The sequence below is a fragment of the Phocoena sinus genome, chromosome 13, assembly GCF_008692025.1.
Source record: "Phocoena sinus isolate mPhoSin1 chromosome 13, mPhoSin1.pri, whole genome shotgun sequence".
NCBI classification, from domain to species: domain Eukaryota; kingdom Metazoa; phylum Chordata; class Mammalia; order Artiodactyla; family Phocoenidae; genus Phocoena; species Phocoena sinus.
In genome coordinates, this window is record NC_045775.1 from 68,075,898 (window position 1) to 68,098,763 (window position 22,866).

The following is a 22,866-nucleotide window of genomic DNA, read 5'->3' on the forward strand; positions in this document are numbered from 1 at the left end:
GGTGTTAGAAGAAGTAAATAAATTGACTCTTATAGTCATTTTGAAACAGAATTAAAAGATTTAATGAGTGAGTGAAAAGACAAGGGTAGGGAAGCAGTAACAGAAGCAGCAACAACGGTAGTAAGAGACATTTTCTTGAACTGCTAAACAATTTATATGATCAGATCTAAAGCATTCACTGAGTGAGGTAAAAATTGATATCATATGCCCACCTAGAAATATCCAAAATGAAATATGGTTGAGTGGCTCAGCAACTGTTCCACCCTCCTATAGTGATCACCTGTACTGAAGAGGTAAGTCAGCTAAAATGCAGTTTTCCAGATAATCTTACAACTAGGATTTTGGATATGATTTAAAGAGGAGGCTTTGCCTCTTTGCTTCCAATGTTCTTCTCCAGCATAGTTGAGGAAGCACTAGAGTTTCCTGGGTGTCAAAATTAAGGCACAAAAATCCTCCCTGGGTCTAAATAGTGGTTCAGCCACTTATGATAGTAGTAGATTTCTGATGTCTGGATCATAGATAAAGCTTCCTTATTTCTCATCGTTGTAATTGTACAGAGGGAACATCATCTTTGTTAGGACAAATTGGCAATGTCACTTTGAAAGTTATTCCTAGAATTTCAATTTACAGAGTATATATTCAACTATTCTAAAGACTGTGTAAAAACTGATGTTCTGCTTTATATCATGTCCTGCTTTAAAATACTAGCATTGTTTCTGCTTTCTCCAACCTAATCCTGACTTTGGATACAAGAAATGATTGCAGACAACAAAACCTCAATAATAAAAATCCATGATTAGGTGTCTCATCTGATAGTGTTTGTAGGCAGTGAGGATTTTTTTCCAATAAGAAAATAATATTACTATAAAAATTAAGAAGAATAAATATAAAGATTTATGAATACAGAAAGGTTGAAGTGGATTTAACTTATATGATTATTCACTTGATCATATTTGTCATGGCCCATAAAGAGAAAATAATCCCTTAAAACTATTCCTTTAATGACCTAGAATAAGGTGCCTATTGACAGTAAAGCAATGAGAATGAAGTATACATGGATGGGGGCTTCCCTGCTGGCGCAGTGGTTGAGAATGTGCCTGCCAATGCAGGGGACACAGGTTCGTGTCCCGGTCCGGGAAGATCCCACGTGCCGCGGAGTGGCTGGGCCCGTGAGCCATGGCCACTGAACCTGCGCGTCCGGAGCCTTTGCGTCCGGAGCCTGTGCTCCACAACAGGAGAGGCCACAACAGTGAGAGGCCCACATACTGCAAAAAAAAAAAAAAAAAAATACATAGATGGAAGGGTGAATTAGTTATACCGATCTATGTAGTGAAGCTTAACTAAGTAAAATTACAATAACATAGCTTAGATCTATGTATGATTAGAGAATAAATGTACCTTCATATCATCCTTAAAACAACGTCTTTTGTCATTTATCTTAAAACTAAGGGTCCAAATACAAAGTTAAAACCTGTAGATTGTTCAGTTATTATGATGAATTTATATCAATTTCAAATATTCAGTGTAAAAGTTAAGGTGTTACTTGGGAATGACTGAGAACCTAGGAACTGAAATAATGATGCTTAGTAGCATTTACATAATTGTAAGTATTTGAATCCAAAATTCTAAGAGTCTTTTTGTCTGGACAGTAGTCCCTCTTCCACTATATGATAATGTTTACTGTTCCTTTTTAGAGATAATCTCAGAAAGGGGATACCTATTTCCCCTGTCACTTTTACTATCATCAGACATATAAAAACAAACAAAATGATTCATTAATTAGATACAATATTTAACCAAAGAAAATAATTCTTACAGACTAAAAGACTATATTATTTTGATGAATTTTATCAGGAATATTCAAAGGAATATAATTTCAAATATGTTTTAAACATGCTAGAGTAGAGCTGAGGAATCAAAATTTTTCATCAGGACAAGTTTGTGAACATGATACATTTATCACATATATTGCATTTTTTTGTATGCCAGCTTGACCACTTAGGGATGATTCTATTTGCTTGCTCAGTTGGGAAAGTACAGCCTAGATTTAACAGTGGCCAACTGTAAAAGAATTTGAGATGCCAGGAATCAAAGTCTAGTGTTGAGGAAGAAACCCAAAACCTTAAGGGGATAAGGAAGTTGGCTTGGTTTAACCTTTGGACCCACAAACCCAATCTCTACTAAGCTCCACAAAAGGGTATAAAGGAAAAGTTATTTATAAAGCTTTGTCAGCTGGGTATGAAATTGGAGATTATTACACTGAAATAGGCTTCCCCATTTCTCCATGGAAGATATGAGCTTAAAGTTTTAGAGGTTAAGGACCAGGACATTAGCAGTTCTCATACAAGGCAGCAGGTCCTTTGTGTCAGACTGATTCGATCTAAGCAATCACAGGTGGTTGTTAATGAATCTTTTTGCTCCTAGGATATTAAATATATGAAAAATCATAAGGTCTAATTTCAACACTATAACTGGAAACAACAACAACTTCTTCTACAATAATAACAACAGCAAACTAGGGCTGGCAATAAGGTCCTAATCTGATTGGGGAAGAGATGCATTCATGATTTTTCATTAAGTTCCCAGCATGATTCAGTTCACAGGCCTAGGTACTCTCAAATAAAGAAAGACATTGATAGTAATAAGGAAAGGCTCTGCAGTATTTCACACACATTTACTGTAAATCTTCTTCCTAGCATGCTTCAAGTTGACCAGAAGTTGTTTACAAGGTAACTGGGCTCTAGGGGAAAATAAAATTTCCATATCTTTTGAGAATTATTGAACTTTTGCTGTCTGTTAACACTATTATTGGGAGACTCAGAACATTTCTTTAATCCATCAGTTAAAGTAGAAATTTATGCATTGTAAATAATAAATGGAAATTTAGCTTGGGTTCATCTCATAATGATCTCAGTGAGTCCATGACCAACCTGTAGTCATTTACTCCAGAGCTAAATATTCAGCCATTATGCAAACAAAAGCTACTACATTTCCACATTTAAATATTTTCTGAAAACTTTGTAAATACATTGTGCTGCATGTTCTCTTATGAGGCATAGTTGGATTGATTCAATGGGCCCTTGGTTAAATGAAATCTAACATTCCTCCCTCCTTAAATCTTTGGATTTCTTTTTTTTTTTTTTTTTTTTTTTTGCATTACATGTAGGAACTTCCGGTATTTCAAATTTGTTAAATGTTGGCCACCTGACTGTCTGGGAGAATACTCAGAATGGTATATTGTCTTCTATAGTAAGAGTTATTTATGGTAGGCAGTGCCAACTTGAGCAGTAAGAAATGATCCTCCATATAGTTAATTCAAAGCAGTCCATAGAGAATTGCAGCCTTTAATAAAAAGCCTTAAAATATGAAAGTGTGAAGATTCCTATCATATCTTCATTTAATTTTGCTGTTTTGACTCTGCAAAAGATTAGCACTTTTTCGAGAATGATTTTGGATCATTGAAATCTTACTTATGTGAAGATTCCAAGTGCCTTAAAAAGGTGCAACTAAATCATCAGTTTAGAGGAAACACTCTGTAAGTATATGGTACCAAACACAGAAATCAGTGTATTTATTAGATCAGAGACTATTAAAAGATGCTCTGTCTCCAGTAAGTATATGGCCCCACATGCCATCACTCCCAATAACTCATAGGGGATTTTGAGTTTTCCATCCCCACAACCATGAGCTCTATAAGAATGATGGTCCTGATCTTGAAAGAGTAAAATGGACAAAGACTGGATACTTATGCTTAGGATTGAGAAAAAGGTAAAGATATCTAGATGCAATTTTTCAATACTTCTACTCAATATAGTACAGAACATTCTGAACAGTACAAAAGGATAAAAAGTCAATATTAAAAATACAGAATTAGAAAGGAAGAAGTAAAAAATATATTTATTCACAAATGGAATCATCATATGTGTAGAAACATCTCAGAAGTGTACCAAAAAAGCTACTAGAACTAATCAGTTTAGAGAGTTTGAAGATTATAAGATCCTTTTGAAAACATCCTTTACATTTATACATGTTAACAAGTAAAATTTAAGAATGGAAATTATGGAGAGGGTGATGTCAGATAGCTGGAAGAAGAGGAAGCTCCAGAACCTCCTTGCCCCAAAGGTGACACCAATTCAACAAAAATACACATACCAATCCCTGTGTGAGAAATCCAGAAATCACTTAAGAGGCTCTGGTACCCCATGCAAGCATGAAACCAGCTACATCAAACTGAGTATGATAATTTGTGACACTCACTCACCATAGCCTTCCCCTCCACCTCAGTACTGAACAAACAGGAGAAAACTCCACCTTTCATCTTCACTGTGGGGAGAAAAAAAGTTGGAGTATGTATCAAATATTCTGGCTTTTCAGGGAGCTGCCTGATGAGTGGTCTCACTTTTTTCTGCTCAGGAATGCTGGCAAGACCATTCATACTCTAAATGTCTGGTAGCTGCTAATAACAAAAGAGAAGTCGGTGGCTTGAAGCACTTGCAAAGAAACTGCAGTACCACTGATTGATACCAGAAGGAGGAAGAGATTACAAACACTTGATAAAATGAACTGGCAAATCTCTGAGAATTTAGACACAGAAGGGCAGAAAATATGTATCCACAGAAAAGATTTGAGAGACCTTCAAAATCTCATTCGTGAAAGTCTTTCACTGTATGAAGCCAATCCATGAAGACTGGAAGAGTCTTTTTTCAAATGCACACATTCCAACACAAAGTTACAAGATACAAAAAGAAATATGAATACATTTCCCAATCAAAGGAATAAAATAATCTCCAGAAATGATTCTAAGTAATGGAGGTATATGAATTACCTGACAAAGAATTCAAAATAACCATCATAAAGATGCTAGACAGGCTTGGGAAAATGATGTGTGAATATTAAAGAGAGACAATACAAAAAAGTTTCAAGCAGAAAATTTGAAGATGAAGAATACAATAATTAAATTGAAAAGTTCACTAGAAGAGGTCAAGAACAGACTTGATGAAACACAAGAAAGGAACAGAAAATTGAATAGAGGTCATTTGAAATTATCCAGTAAGAGAAGAAAAAAAGAATGGCAAAAGTGAAGAATGCCTAAGCCTTATGTGATAAATCAGTTGGACGAATATACACATTTTGGGAATCTCAGAAGACAGAAAAAGGGAAAGAAAACTTATTTGAAGAAATAATGATAGAAAATTTCACAAATATGGTGAAAGAATTGTATGTTCCAATTCAATAAGCCCAACAAAATCCAACTAAGATGAAACTAAAGAAATCCACATAAAGACTTATATAATCACATTGTCAAATAATAAAAAGAAATAATTTTGAAATCAGGAAGAGAAAAGAAACTCATCACATACAAGGCAGCCCCATAAGGCTATCAGTGGATATCTTAGCAGCATCCTTGCTTAATGAGATGATATATTCAAAATGCTGAAGGAAAAATAAATACTGAAGGTATTCATTGCTACTAAACTTACTTTGAGAGAAATGCTAACAGGAATCCTTCAAGTTGAAGCAAAAGGATGCTAGAAAAAAACACAAAAATATGTGAAAGTATAAATATCACTAAAAAGATAAATGTAAGGACAAATATGGAATACTCTAATAATGTAATGGTGAAAGAGAAATCAATTTTAATTCTAGTATAAAATTTAAAAGACAAAAATATTTTTTTAAAAAACCTAAAACTACAAAGTATGTTAATGGTACATAATATACAAACATGTAGTATGTAACATCAATAACATAAAATGTGTGGACAGAGAAGTAGGAGTAAGCCTATGTATGTGATTCAAATTGTTACCAGCTTAAAATAAAATAACTATAAGAAGTTTTTTGTAGATCCAATTATAATCACAAAGTAAACACATATAGAAGATACACAAAATAATATGAGAAAGGAATTAAAACATTAGAAGAAATACATTACTGAAACATAAAGGAACATAGCATGATAGAAAAAGGGGAATTAAAAAAGCTATAAGACAGAGAGAGCATTAACAAAATGACAATGGTTAGTTCTACTCCATCAGAAATTAATTTAAATATAAAATGAATTAAACTCCCTAATAAAAAGACAGAATGTTTGAAAGGACTAAAAAAAAATGAGACTACAATTGTATGCTGTCTGCAAGACATTCACTTTAGATTTAAGGACATACAAAGTGAAATAATGGTATTATATAAGCCATGTGAGTAGTAACCAAAGAGAATAAAGGTAACAATACTTATAACAGGAAAAATAGACTTTAAGACAAAATTTGATACAACAGAAAAAAGGACATTATATAATGACAAAAGGGTAAATTAACAAGGAAGATATAAAAATTATAAATATATATACACCTGACATCTAGGTATCATATATATGAAACAAATAGTGACAGAACTGAAGGGAAAATAGAAAGCATCAAAATAACAGTAAAAATTTCATTACCTCACTTTTGATAATGTGTAGAATATCTAGACAGATATCAATAATGAAATAGAGGACTTGAACAGCTCTATATACTTAATAGATATATACAGAACATCCCCCACAGCAGAAAGAAGACTACACATTCTTCTCAATCAAGTACAAAACATTCTCCAGGATAGATCATATGTTAAGTTACCAAATATGTCTTAACAGATTTTAAAAGATTAAAATTATACCAAGAATTTTTTCTACCACAATAGAATAAATCCAGAAATTGATAGCAGAAGGAAAACAGAAATATTCACAAATTCATGGATATTAAATAATACACTTTTGAACACCCAATGGGTCAAAGAAAAAAATCAGAAACATATTGAAATCTAGAAAATATCTTGAGATAAACAAAAATGAAATTACAAAATACTGCAACAGAAGGAAGGTAGTAAAACCAATGATAAGAGGGAGGTTTACAGCAGTAAATGCCAACATTAAAAAAGAAGAAAGATCTCTAATAAATAATCTAATTTTACTCTAAGGAACTAGGAAAAAAGAAAAAAAACTAAGCTCAAATTTAAAAGAAAGAAAAAAATAATAAAGATTAGAGCAGAAATTTAAAAATAGAGAAAAGAGTAAAAATTTAATAATATTAAAAGTTTTTTTTTAGGGACTTCCATGGTGGTGCAGTGGTTAAGAATCTGCCTGACAATGCAGGGGACACAGGTTCAAGCCCTGGTCTGGTAAGACCCCACATGCCACGGAGCAAACTGAGCCTGTGAGCCACAACTACTGAGCCTGAGCTCTAGAGTCTGCATGCCACAACTACTGAAGACCACATGCCTAGAGCCCATACTCCACAACGAGAGAAGCCACCACAATAAGAAGCCCATGTACCACAACGAAGAGTAGCTCTCATTCACCAGAACTAGAAAAAGCCTGCATACAGCAGCAAAAACCCACCACAGCCAAAATTAATTAATTAATTAATTAATTTCTTTTAAGTTTTTTAAATCAAAATTGGCAAAGCTTTGGCTAAACTAATAAAGTATATAAGATTCAAATAAATGAAATCAGAAATGTAGAGACTTCTCTAGTGGCACAGTGGTTGGGAATCCGCCTGCCAATGCAGGGGACATGGGTTCAGGCCCTGGTCCAGGAAAATCCCACATGCCACAGAGCAACTAAGCCCGTGTGCCACAACTACTGAAGCCCACGTGCCTAGAGTCTGTGCTCCTCAACAAGAGAAGCCACCACAATGAGAAGTCCACACATCACAATGAAAAGTAGTCCCAGCTCATTGCAACTAGAGAAAGCCCCCACACAGCAACAAACACCCAATGCAGCCAAAAATAAATAAATAAACAAACAAACAAATTTACTTTTAAAAAAGAATGTAACAGAAGACATTACGGCCAATGAAACCAAAATAAAAATGATTATGAGACTGCTATTAATAATTATACAACAATAAATTGGATTATCTAGAATAAATTAGTAAATTCATAGTAACATACAATCTACCAAGACTGAATCATGAATATCTGAGCAGATCTATAACTAGTAAGGTACTGAATTAGTAGTGAAATTAACCTCAAAATGAAAACCCAGGACCAGATGGATTCACTGGTGAATTCTACCAAATATTTAAAGAAAAATTAATACCAATCCTTCTCAAACTCTTCCAAATATTGGGAGAGAAGAGAACATGTCCCAACAATTATTTTGAGGCTAATATTACCCTGATTCAAAAGCCAGATGAAGACACTGCATGAAAAGAAAACTATAAACTAGTATTCTTGATGAATGTAGATGCAAAAATCCTCAAGAAAATACTAGCAAACTAAATTCAACAGCACATTAAAAGAATTATACACCATGACCAAGAGGTATTCATCTTTGGGATCCTCGGTTGGTTCAACATAAAAAAAATCAACCAATATTATACACCACATTAACAGAATGAAGGATAAAAATCACATGATCATTTCAACAGATATAGAAAAAGCATTTAACAAAGTCCAATGCTCTTTCATGATAAAGAAACATTCAACAAACTAGGAATGTAAAAAATTTACCTCAACATAATAAGGACCATATATGACAAGCCCATAGCTAACTTCACAGTCAATGGTGAAAAACTGTAAGTTTTTTTCTCTATGATCAGGCACACAACAAGAATGCCCACTCTTGCTACTTCAACTCAATAGTACTGGAAGTCCTAGCCAGAATAGGTACATAAAAAGTATGTGATATATAAAAATATGTCCAGCATCCTCAATAATCAGGGAAATGACAATCAAACCCACAAAGAGATGTTACCTCACACCTGTTAGGATAGCCATTATTAAAAAAAAAAAAAAAGGAAAAAACCCCTAAAATAACAAGTGTTGATGAGGAATTAGAGAAATTAGAATCCTTATACACTGTTATTCGGAATGCAAACTGATGCAATCACTACATAAAACATGGAATTTCTTCAAAAAATTAAAAAATTGAACTACCATATCATTCAGCAATCCCACTTCTGGGTATTCATCCAGAAGAATTGAAATCAGCATCTTGAAGAGATATTGCATTTCCATATTTACTGCAGCATTATTTACATTAGCCAAGAGATGGAAACTGCTTAACTGTCCATGGATATATAAATGGATAAAGAAAAAAGAAAGAAAGAAAAATGTGGTATAAACAATGTTTCAGAAATACAAAAAAGCATGAGAATACTAAAAATAATTAAATGCCAACAAATTTGACAACCTAGAAAAATGAACAAGTTCCTAGAAACATACAGCACACTAAAATTGAATCAAGAAACGGATAATTTGAACAGAACAATCACTAGAAGTGAAATAGAATCTATAATTTTTAAAACTTCCTACAAACAAAAGTCCAAAACCAGATGGCTTCACAGGCAAATTCTACCAAACATACAAAGAACTTATACCAATTCTTTTCAAACTGTTCCAAAAGATTGAAGAGGAGAGAATACTCCCAAAGACATTCTATAAAGCCACCATCACCTTGATACTAAAACCAAAGACACTACCAAAAAAGAAAATTATAGGCCAATATCTTTGATGAATATAGATATAAAAATTCTCAACAAAATATTAGCAAACCAAATCCAATTTATAAAAAAGATCATACAACATGACTAAGTTGTATTCATTGTAGGGTGACAAGGATGGTTCAACATACACAAATAACAAAAGAAAAGACAAAAAAAACACATGATCATCTCAATAGACATAAAAAAAGCATTTCATAAAATTCAACATACATTCATGATAAAAACTCTTACCAAAGTGGGTATAGAGGGAACATATCTCAACATAAATAAATCTATTTATAACGAACACACAGCCAACATAATACACAATGGTGAAAAGCTGAAAGCCTTCCTGCTAAAATCTGGAATTAGACAAGGATGCCCACTCTCACCACTTCTATTCAACATATTATTGGAAGTCCTAGACACAGCAATCAGACAAGTAAAAGAAATAAAAGTATCCAAATTGGAAGGGAAGAGGTAAAATTGTCATTATATGCAGATGACATGATATCATATATAGAAAACCCTAAAGACTCCACACAAAAACTACTAGAACTGATAAATGAATTCAGCAAAGTAGCAGGATACAAGATTAACATACAGAAATTGACTGCATTTCTTTACACTAAAATGAAAATATTAGAAAGAGAATATAAAAAAGAAAAACAATCCCTTTTAAAATCACATCAGGGGCTTCCCTGTGGCACAATGGTTGAGAGTCCCCCTCCAGATGCAGGGGATGTGGGTTTGTGCCCCAGTCCGGGAAGATCCCACATGCCGCAGAGCAGCTGGGCCTGTGAGCCATGGCCACCGAGACTGCATGTCCGGAGCCTGTGCTCCGCAATGGGAGAGGCCACAACAGTGAGAAGCCCACGTACCAAAATAAATTTTAAAAAAATTAAATAAAATCACATCAAAATTAAAACACTTAGGCATAAACCTGACTAAGGAGGAGAAAGACCTATATGCCAAGAACAATAAAACAGTAATAAAGGAAATTGAAGATGATACAAAAAAAAATGTATATCCCATTGTATATGGGATATACAATCCCATACCCTTGGATTGGAAGAATTTATATTGTTAAAATAGCCCTACTACCCAAAGCAACCTACAGATTTAATGATATCCCTATGAAATTACCCACAACATTTTTCACAGAAATAGAAATAATCCTAAAATTTATATGGAACCATAAAATATGCAAAGAATTTCTAAAGCATTCCTTCTTTTTAGATCACCAATCACAGAAGGACAAAACTTGTGTGGTTCCACTTACATGAGGAATCTAAAATAGTCAAACTTATAGAAGCAGAAAATAGAATGGTGGTTACCAGGTGCTGCAGGAAGGGGAAAATGAGGAGTTGCTGTTCAAATGAATATAGAGATTTACTCATGCATAATAAAAAGAAGTCCCAGAATTCTGCTGTACATCAATGTGCATATAGTTAACAATACTATACTGTACACTTAATAATTTACAAAAAGGTAGGTTTCATGTTATGTTTTTTTAACCACAATGAAAAAAATAAAACAATTGAAATTGTAAAACACTGTCATTTATATTAGTATTAAAAATGAAATATATAAAAATAGATTTATCAAAATATGAGCTAGACCTATGCACTGAAAATAACATATTTTTGCTGAGAACAAATATATAGAAAACCTAAAAAAATGGAGGGATATTGTGTTCCTGGATGGACAGATACAATGTTAAAATGTCAATTCTTCCAAATATTATCTACAGAATTCATGCAATCCTAAACAAAATTATCAGCATTTAAATAGAAACTGAAAGGAATGAAAAATAACATAGTCAACTATTTTTCTGAAAAGATGAACAAAGTTGAAGATTTTACAGCACTTGAAGTCAAACAGAAAAGATTAGACACTAGATATACAATTTATATTAAATTTTAGAAAAGGCAAATGTATAAATAAACCACAGAGAAGTCATTGCTTGATGCTGGGGTAGAAGAAGATACTGACTGCAAAGATGAATGGGGAAAGTTTTCAGGGCAGTGGAAATTTTCTAAAACTGGAATGTAGTTATCATCGCACAATTCTATAAATTTACCAAAAAAAATGAGCTGAATTCTTATAATGGGAGAATTTTATAATATTTATATTATACTTTAAAGACATTTTTTAAAGGTGTTTCTTTAAAAATACTGATAAGCTATAACTCCTTAAATGTCTAATCAAAAAGAAAATGGAACATACATAGCATAAACATTAAAAAAAGATGCATTCCTGATTAATTATTTTAAAATTGGAGTTTATTTTTTTCAGTTTATGTTAGAGAACACTAAACTGAACAGTTCTTTAGTTAAATACAAAATGCTAACCTAATAAGTGAAAAACCTTGAACAAGAGTGTAACTCCAGAAGAAAAAAATAAAATATATTAAAATAAAATCTCTTTCCCCAAAATATTGAGATTCAGACACATCAGGAATTCTTTAATTCAAATATTCTAATATTAGCTAATTTTTTATATTTAAAACACTTCCCAAATAATATACAACTTCTTATTCCATTTTAAATACCTTTTATTCTGTAATGTGACAAAACAGAAAATAACAACATCAATGAGAAAAAGTCCATGACAACATATTACTTAGAAATATTTGGGATCCATATATAAGCAACTAGTAATTGAATTCATTCTATACTAAGAATTTAGTTAACTCTCAATATTAATATATTAAATGAACATTTCAACATATAGAAAATCTAATTAAATGCATCATATAAATAGTACAGAGGAAATTTTAATTATTTTCTTAGTGATTTAATAAAATTCAATAAATTTATATAAACATTTACATAGATATATTCATGAACCACACAGACATTGAGTTTACTTAATGATGAAGCATTCTTACTAATAATTAAAATAAGATCACAATTCTTGCAAGCATGACAATAGTTTAACATTTTTTCTAGAAATTCTAGCAGCTAGACAAGAAAAGATGTGTCATTATCCTTGAAAGAAGAGAAATAAATATTTCTATTTATTGGTGATATGATTATTTTGAAGATAACCCAAAGAATCAAATTTAAATAAATAGGATTAATGTGATGTGTAATAAAAAATAACCCATATAACTTTTTCTGAGAAGCAAAAATTAAAAGCAAAGTAGTATTTCATAGGTGATATTTTATTAAAATCTATCTAATCTACTAATCGATCAGTATATCTACCAAAATACCAACATATATTTTGATTGAATAATTCAAAATATTGAAAAAATGCCCAAATATAGGAGATATAAATAAAATAGATAATTTAATAAATAGCTTTGATATACTTTCTAAAGTTAGATTCCTATCCATATTTACTGAAAACACATTCATTTTAGAGTAAATGTGTAAATTGGTTAAAAGAAGAATTAGCAAACATTAGACTGCTATATGTGAATATGCACAGAATTTTTGACAGCTATATGCGAATATACACAGAATTTTTGACTGGAGAAGAACTAATGATACAAATATGGTGACAATTAAGGAACATATTTAAATGTATAACAATTATTTGGAAAGCAAGGAAGAATTTTAGAAACATTTGCATTATATATGACAGCTATAAGGTCAGTATTATTATTTCATTAGCAGATCTTATAAATTAATAAAATATTAACTAGTAGAAAAACAGAAAAAATGTACTTAGTGTAATTTATAAAAGCAATGATTTAAATGACTAATAAACATTTAAAGAAGTGTTTAACATCAGTAAGTTATCAAGTAAATGGAGTTTTAAAAATGGTTAGGTGTCTCATTTTCCTGTTAACTAATCAAAGCTAAAAATGGGTAGCAATATTTATCACTGACTAAAATGAATTGATATGGATACTGTTGTATATATAAATATCAAATGGTAATTTTTTCAGATATCTATCAGGCTCCTTTTAGAAATAGTTTAATAATATATTTTGTTTGACTAAATTATTCATTTTCATTGAACTTATTAAACATAAATAATAAAAGTGTGACATATAGTTACAAGGTTTCATAAAGTTATGTTAATAGAAGGAAAAATTGAAATTATATTAGATGCTAAGCATTTGGGGTTAGCAGAGGCACACTTTTATATATGGGATGGATAAATAACAAGGTCTTACTGTATAGCACAGGGAACTATATTCAATATCCTGTGACAAACCATAATGGAAAATAATATATATATGTATGACTGAGTCAATTTGCTGTACAGCCGAAATTAACACATTGTAAATCAACTATACTACAATAAATTTTTAAAAATAATAAAAATTTTTAAAATAAACAAAAAGTAAAATTGTATTACTACCACACAATGGAGAATTTTGGACCATTAAAATGTGATAGATTAATCATGTTCTCTAAATATACTGAAGTATTTTTAAAAGATAGCAAATCAGAATTGTGTTCTCCCATTGTGCATATATGTTTGTGTATGTTCTTGTGTGCATATGTATGCACACATTATCTCATGTTAATGTGAAAAATCTGGATGATACTAAAAAAATAGCATACCTTTATCTTACTGGTTGTATTTTTTTATTTTTTTTATTTTCTGTTTGTGTTTGTGATAATGGACCCCGTAAAAGAGGAAAAAACAAAACAAAACAGGAACTATATTAAAACTAAAGTATCTACAAATACAAGAAGTGTGCATTAAGGAAAACTACAGAAGTGGAATCCTGATTCTTGTAAAGAATAACAGTAATAATACCCATTGCATCCAAAACTGAAGAATTTCTCACTTTTGACCAATTCCTTACCATGCCGTTTTTTTTGTTTTTTGTTTTACTCTTTTGAAAAATATGCCTTTAATTTTGTTGGACTAGCTGAGCTAAAAATAGAGACTTCCTTATCTGTCCCATTTAAATCCTGTACTCCTAGTAAGACAGGGCTCAACATTAGATTTTTCTTTCTCTGTGGTAATTAATAATATTCATTTACCAAATATTACATATATAACCCACAACATTTACAGAACAATTTTCTGAGGATACAAAAATGTCTAAAATATAATTCCTCCCCTCAGTGAGTTTCCAGTTGAATAAAAGCATTTAAGGTTATGTTACTCTGGTTATGTCCTCATTTCTGTTTTGCAATGTAATTTGTATTTGGATTCTGGCTCATATTCCTGGAATGGGACAAGCAACATCTAACTGATGGTCTGGGGCTTTTATATTATTTGCAAGTTAAAAGTGAGAGATTCACTATCACTGTAGAATTTTAGATCCCTGGACACTTTTTCTGGAATTTTTCACAATGTCCACTGAGATCCTGGGTTTGTCCCCTTCCCAATCTAGCAGAAAGCTATACCTAGAAATTTGGGCAATAATATCAATTAATTAAGAGAAAGTCACAGTATTGTTTCCAGTGGGATTAAAATTTATAGTTAATTATACAACATAAAGATACTCTAAACACTTTAATTACAAAGTGTTTTAATGTGGGACATATGAGACCTAAGAGGCAGAATGCAATTATCAAGCCATATAACAAACTTTATTCACTAATTATAAGAACTGCAGTGGTTCCTGACATCTAAATGCAAAACTCACTGGATTCATTTTATAACAGCGAGATTTCTTATATCTCATCCTTTCTTTAAAACCAAATTTTATTTCTTCTTCATTGAAGACGTCTACACATACAAGAGATGTTATGTTATTGGAATCTTTATCTCTTCTCCATAGGTTAAAATTTTTTCTTCTCTTACAAATGCCCACCTTGTTAATTTTATGTCTTTTCAAAAAATATTAAACTTTTAAAATCTTGGTAATCATATCTTCCCTGTGAGATATAATAGTTTTATTCTTGATAGGCCTTATATTGAAAATCACAATTTTTAGCACATAGTGGGTACTCAATCTACATATTTAAAGAAAATAATTGAACGTTCATGATTGAGTTATCTTACACTACTGTTATTGTAGTATTTATTCAATGAATTAAAAAAAATGTCCATGAGTATATAAGTGTGACCTAAAATTTTGAAGGATAGAGCACTAATGCTGTCTCTGTGGTCTCACTGTACTACCTCTATCTAATTACTATTATTATTTTCTCTTATACAAAGAATCATGGTCATGGCAATTATTTATTTATTTTGTGGTCACTGTGTATCCAGTGAGAATTACACAAGAAGTCATTCATTAAAATGGTTAATTATGCCATTAAAAGGTAAATTACATTTTTAATGGTAAATTATATTAGAATAATCTAAATGTTCATGGAAGAAAGTTTAAGAGACTAAGAGAGGGTGGCATCAAGATGGCAGACTAGGAGGACATGGAGTTCATGTCTCTGCACAACTAGGGCACCTGCCAGGCACTGGTGGGGGACCATGGACACCTAAGGGGTGTAGAGGAAACCCCAAGTGACCAGGTGGGTTGTGGGGGGGCAGGTAGGGGACAGGAAAATTGGAGGCAGGATGGGACTGGTGCCTCTCAGGGGCAGCTGGCAGAGGGAAGGGTTTCCCACTCCTGGAGTTGTCCCCCCACAGTTAGGGAATCAACGGGGATGGGGGAGACCCTTGGGAGAGTGAAGGATAAGAAAGGAGCATGACCAGTGTTTCCCCTGCCCACTTGGGACCCAGGGAGCCTGCTGATGTCCTGAGTCTAATCCTCCACCCTCCAAGGCTCCCTCTGGTGGTGCTGAGTCTAAGGGCCACCCCTGAACCACCACCCAGGGCCCTACATCTCCACACCACACTCTGAGACACCCTCTGACTGTGCTGGGACTAAACTAACACCCCACCCAGGGCCTTACCTCCAAAATTCACACTCCAAGGTGGCCCCCTCCAGCCATGCTGCCTTTCCCAACCACATGGATACTGAGTCTAGGCCCTGCTCCATGCCTAAACCCTGCCCCTGTCTAAGCTCACCCCCCAGAACCAAGGCCTTTTCTGGGTTTTTATTTTTTAGGTTGTGGTTACGTTTTACCTTGTTGTTTATTCATTTATAGTTTTTCTTTTTTCAAATAGATTTTTTTTTATTTTTCTAATTTTATTCTTTATACTTTGTTATTGTTCTGCTCCTTTTGGCTTGTTCCCCCCCCCCTTTTTTTCTCCTTTTTTCTGTTGTGGTTCTGTTTTAGCTTGCTGTAATTATTTCACTTATATTTTTATTTTTCCTAATGTATTTTTATTTTTCCAATTTTATTTTATTTTTATTCTTTGTTATTGTACTGCTCCTTTTTTTTTTTTTTTTTTTTTTTACTGTACTGTTTGGCTTGTGGGATCTTGGTGCCCAGGCCAGGGGTCAAGCCTGAGCTCCTATGGTGGGAGTGCTGATTCTAAACTGCTGTACTAACAGAAAATCTCAGACCCCAGGGAATATTAATTGGAGTGAGGTCTCTGGAGGTCCTCATCTTGGTACCAAGATTCGACTCTACCCAACTGCCTTCAGACTCCAGTGCTGGATGCCTCAGGCCAAACAACCAGTAAGACAAAAATACAGCCCCACCCATCAAAATAAATGAGACAGCAAAATAATATGTTTCAGATTAAGAAGCAAGTTGAAAACCTACAAGACCAAATAAGTGAAGAGGAAATATGCAGCATACATGAAAAATATTCAGAGTAATGAGACTAAAGATGATCCAAAATCTCATAAATAGAATGGAGACAAGGATTGAGAAAATACAAGAAATGTTTAAAAAAGACCTAGACTAACTAAAGAACAAATAAACAGAGATGAACAATACAATAACTGAAATGAAAAATACACTAGAAGGAATCAATAGTAGAATAAGTGAGGCAGAAGAACAAATAACTGAGCTGGAAGATAGAATGGTGGAAATAACTGTCAGAGAGTGGAATAAAGAAAAACAAAATGAAAAGAATAGAGGACAGACTCAGAGACATCTGGGACAACATTAAATGCACCGATATTTGAATTATAGGAGTCCCAGAAAGAGAAGAGAAAGAGAGAGGGTCTGAGAAAATACTTGAAGAAATTATAGTCGAAAACTACCCTAACATGGGAAATGAAATAGTCAAGTCCAGGAAGCACAGAGAGTCCCATACAGAATAAACCCTAAGAGAAACACACCAACACACATGAATCAAAGTAAAAAAAATTAAATTCAAAGAAAAAAATATTCAAAGCAGAAAGGGAAAAGCAGTAAATAACATACAAGGGAATCCCAATAACTTTTTCAGCTGATTTTTCAGCAGAAACTCTGCAGGTCAGAAGGGATCGGCACAATATATTTAAAGTGATGAAAGGGAGAAAAGTACAACAAAGATTACTCTACACAGCAAGGATCTCATTCAGATTTGATGGAGAAATCAAAAACTTTACAGACAATCAAAATCTAAGAGAATTCAGTACCACCAAACAAGCTTTAAAACAAATGCTAAAGGAACTTCTCTGGTGGGAAACATAAGACAAGAAAAAGACTCACTAAAACGAACCCAAATCAATTAAGAAAAATGTAATATGAACATACATATTGGTAATCACCTTAAATGTAAATGGATTAAATGCTCCAATCAAAAGACACAGACTGGCTGAATTAATACAAAAACAAAACCTGTATATATGCTATCTACAAGAGACCCACTTCAGACCTAGGGACACATACAGACTGAAAGTGAGGGGATGGAAAAAGATATTCCATGCAAATGGACATCACAAGAAAGCTGGAGTAGCGATACTCATATCAGATGAAATAGACTTTAAAATAAAGACTGTTACAAGAGATAAGGAAGGACACCAAATAATGATCAAGTGATTAATCCAAGAAGAAAACATAACAGTTACAAATATTTATGCATCCAACATGGGAGCAACTCAATACATAAGGCAAATGTTAACAGCCATGAAGGGGGAAATTGACAGTAACACAATAATAGTGGGGGACTTTAACTCCCCACATACACCAAGGGATAGATCATCCAGACAGAAAAGAATTAAGGACACATACAGTTTAAATGACATAAAGAGATAGACTTAATTGACATTTATAGGACAATCCACCCAAAAGTGGAAGAATGCACATTCTTCTCCAGTGTGCATGGAACATTCTCCAGGATAGATCACATCTTGGGTCACAAATCAAGCTTTGGAAAATTTAAGAAAATTGAAATCATATGAAGCATCTCTTCTGACCACAACACAATAAGATTAGAAATCAGTTACAGGAAAATACTTAAAAAAACACAGACATATGGAGGCTAAACAGTGCACTGCTAATTAACCTAGAGATCACTGAAGAAGTCAAAGAAGACGTAAAAAAATACCTAGAAAAAAAATGACAATGAAAACACAATGATCCAAAACCTATGGGACACAACAAAAGCAGTTCTAAGAGGGAAGTTTATAGCAATTCAAGCTCACCTCAAAAAAGAAGAAAGAGCTCAAATAAACAATCTAACCATAAACCTAAATCACCAACAAAAAGGAGAACAAAGAAAACCTAAAGTTAGTAGAAGGAAAGAAATCATAATGATCAGAGCAGAAATAAATGAAACAGAAACAAAGAAAAGAGTAGCAAAAATCAATAAAACTAAAAGTCAGTTCTTTTGACAAAATTCTACACCCATTTATGATAAAAACTCTCCAGAAAGTGTGCATAGAGGGAACCTACCTCAACATAGTAAAGACCATATATGTCAAACCCACAGCAAATATCATTCTCAATGGTGAAAAACTGAAAGCATTTCCTTTAAGATCAGGAACAAGACAAGGATATCCACTCTCGCCACTATTTTTCAACATAGTATTTGAAGTCCTAGCCACAGCAATCAGAAAAGAGAAAGAAATAAAAGGAAAACAAATTGGAACAGAAGTAAAACTGTCACTGTTTGCAGGTGACATGATAGTATTAATAGAAAATCTTAAAGATGCCACCAGAGAACTACTATAACTAATCAATGAATTTGGTACATTTTCAGGATACAAAATTAATGCACAGAAATTTCTTGCATTCCTATACACTAACAATGAAAGATCAGAAAGAGAAATTAAGGAAACACTCCCATTTGCCATTGCAAAAAAAAGAATAAAATACCTAGGAATAAACCTACCTAAGGAGGCAAAAGACCTGTACTGTGAAAACTATAAAACATTTATGAAAGAAATCAAAAGTGACACAAACAGATGAAGAGATATACTATGCTTCTGGATTGGAAGAATCAATATTGTGAAAATGACTATACTACTGAAGACAATCTACAGATTCAGTGCAATTCCTATCAAATAACCAAGGGCATTTTTAACAGAATTAGAACAAAAAAGTTTACAATTTGTATGGAGACACAAAAGACCCTGAATAGTCAAAGCAATCTTGAGAAAGAAATACAGAGCTGAAGGAATCAGGCTTCCTGACTTCAGACTATACTACAAAGCTACAGTCATCAAGACAGTATGGTACTGGCACAAAAACAGGAATTCTTTTTTTTTTATTGTAGTATAATTGTTTACAATAGTGTGTTAGTTTCTGCTGTATAACAAAGTGAATCAGCTATACATGTACATACATCTCCATATCTCCTCCCTCTTGCATCTACCTCCCACCCTCCTTATCCCACCCCTCTAGGTGGACACAAAGCTCTGAGCTGATCTCCCTGTGTTATTCAGCTGCTTCCCACTAGCTCTCTAAAAAACAGAAATATTGATAAGTGGTACAGCGTAGAAACCCAGAGATAAACCCACACACCTCTAATCACCTAATCTATGACAAAGGAGGCAAGAACATACAATGGAGAAAAGACAGACTTTTCAAAAATGGTGCTGGGAAAAGTGGACAACTACACGGAAAAGAATGAAATTAGAGTAGTACCTAACACCATACACAAAAATAAAAGAAAAATGGATTAAAGACCTAAATATAAGACCAGACACTATAAAACTCTTAGAGGAAAATATAGGAAGAACACTCTTTGACATAAATCACAGCAAGATATTTTATGACTCACCTCCTAGAGTAATGAAAATAAAAACAAATTAAGCAAAAGTTACCTAATTAAACTTAAAAGCTTTTGCACAGCAAAGGAAACCATAAATAAGACAAAAAGACAACACACAGCATGGGAGAAAATATAGTTGCAAAAGAAGCAATGGACAAAGGATTAATCTTCAAAATATACAAAGAGCTCATGCAGCCCAATATAAAACAAAACTTACAACCCAATTAAAAAAAGGGCAGAAGACCTAAATAGACGTTTCACCACAGATGACATACAAATGGCCAAGAGGCACATGAAAAGCTGCTCAACATCACTAATTATTAGAGAAATGGAAATCAAAACTAAAATGAGGTATCACCTCACACCAGTCAGAATGAACATCATCAAAAAATCTACAAACAATAAATGCTGGAGAGGGTGCAGAGACAAGGGAACCCTCTTGCATTGTTGGTAGAAATGTAAATTGATACAACTACTGTGGAGAACAGTATTGAGATTCCTTAAAAAAAACTAAAATAGAACTGAAAAAATAGAAATAGAACAAAAATAGTTCTAAAAATAGGACTACCATGTGAGCCAACAATCCCACTACTGGGCATATACCCTGGAAAACCATAATCAAAAAGACACATGTATTCCAATGTTCATTGCAGCATTACATACAATAGCCAGGACATGGAAACAACCTAAATGTTTATCAACAGATGAATGGATTAAGAGGATGTGGTACATATATATAATGATATAATACTCAGCCATAAGAAGAAATGAAACTGGGTCATTTGTAGAGACGTGGATGGACCTAGAGTCTGTCATACAGAGTGAAGTAAGTCAGAAAGAGAAAAACAAATATCGTATATTAATACATATATGTGGAATCTAGAAAAATGCTACAAATGAACCTATTTTCAAGGCAGGAATAGAAACGCAGACATAGAGAACAGACATGTGCATACAGTGGCGAAGGGGAGGGTGGGATGAACTAGGATATTAGGATTGGCATAAATACACTACCATGTATAAAATAGATAGTGGGAACATGCTGTATAGCACATGGAGCTCAGCTTGGTGCTCTTTGATAACCTAGATGGGTGGGATGGGGGTAGGGAAGGAGGTCCAAAAGGGAAGGGTTATATGTATACATATAGCTGACTCACTTCACTGTACAGCAGAAACTAACACAATATTGTAAAGCACTTATACTCCAATAAAAAAAATTAAAATTTAAAAAATGTAGAGACTAAGAGAGAAATGATTATATATAGGAGAACACATGGTACTTGATAGAAGAGGTCTGGCTTTGAGATCTATCAGAGATACTAAATGTACAACCCTGTGAAAATTGGAAAATTACACATCTGTAAATTAAGAATAAATCTTGAACTATATTCCTTTTGTATAATCTATATGAAATGAGGAAATTGAAGACTATTCAAATATACTGCTAATTACTTGATACTTCTATTTTAGTAATGTAGTTTTCTCTGCAGAAGTTGAAATAATAAGTCCCTTTCAATAGCTCAGACAAATTAATTTTCCTTCAGTTGTGCAACTCACAAATACTCTTTCCCAGTCTCTTCAAATCACAGAAGTAATATTCAAATCCAGGGAGAATACACTTAGACATGTTACTTATAGAAAATCCTGAAATAGTAATACATAAGTTTAATATTCACTAATATTGTTAGTTTTATTTTCTATTATATATTTTGTTTTATTATATATTTTGTTAACTTATAAAACGATTATGTTTAACAGAACTATATTGGTGAAAATGTAAACTGACTTTTCTGCAATACATTAAGCTTTACCTTGATTTATTTTTCTATTGTCAGACATATCTAAGTTATTAACATTAGAAGAAATAAACTCCAAGAAAGAAGAGGAGTTCAGCTACTTTTTCCTTTTAGAGATTACACGGCCCTTTTTTCCACAGTAATCTTGATGGATTGAGTTTATATTCCTATTAAAATGGAAGGCTGAATCAATTTATAATGCATTGAAGTAATTGTATTAACTTCTATGAACCAGTAAACAGATAACATTTTCTATGTTCAGCACAGACGAAATATGTAAACATATTAAAAGCATTGTTATTTTTACATAAAATCTTCAAGGAATTCTAAACTTGAATTTGAGGATCTCTTTTTTTTTATGGTACACGGACCTCTCACTGTTGTGGTCTCTCCCATTTGCGGAGCACAGGCTCCGGACGCACAGGCTCAGTGGCCATGGCTCACGGGCCTAGCCGCTCTGCGGCATCTGGGATCTTCCCGGACCAGGGCATGAACCCATGTACCCTGCATCAGCAGGCAGACTCAACCACTGTGCCACCAGGGAAGCCCTTGAGGGTCTTTTTAAACATTAACTTTGATAGAATCTATCTATGATGGAATATTTGGATTTTTTTTCTTTTTTGTTTGTTTTTTTAGGCTTAGTGATGAGGTTTGGTTATTTTTTCTCCCAGTTTTGTAGATAT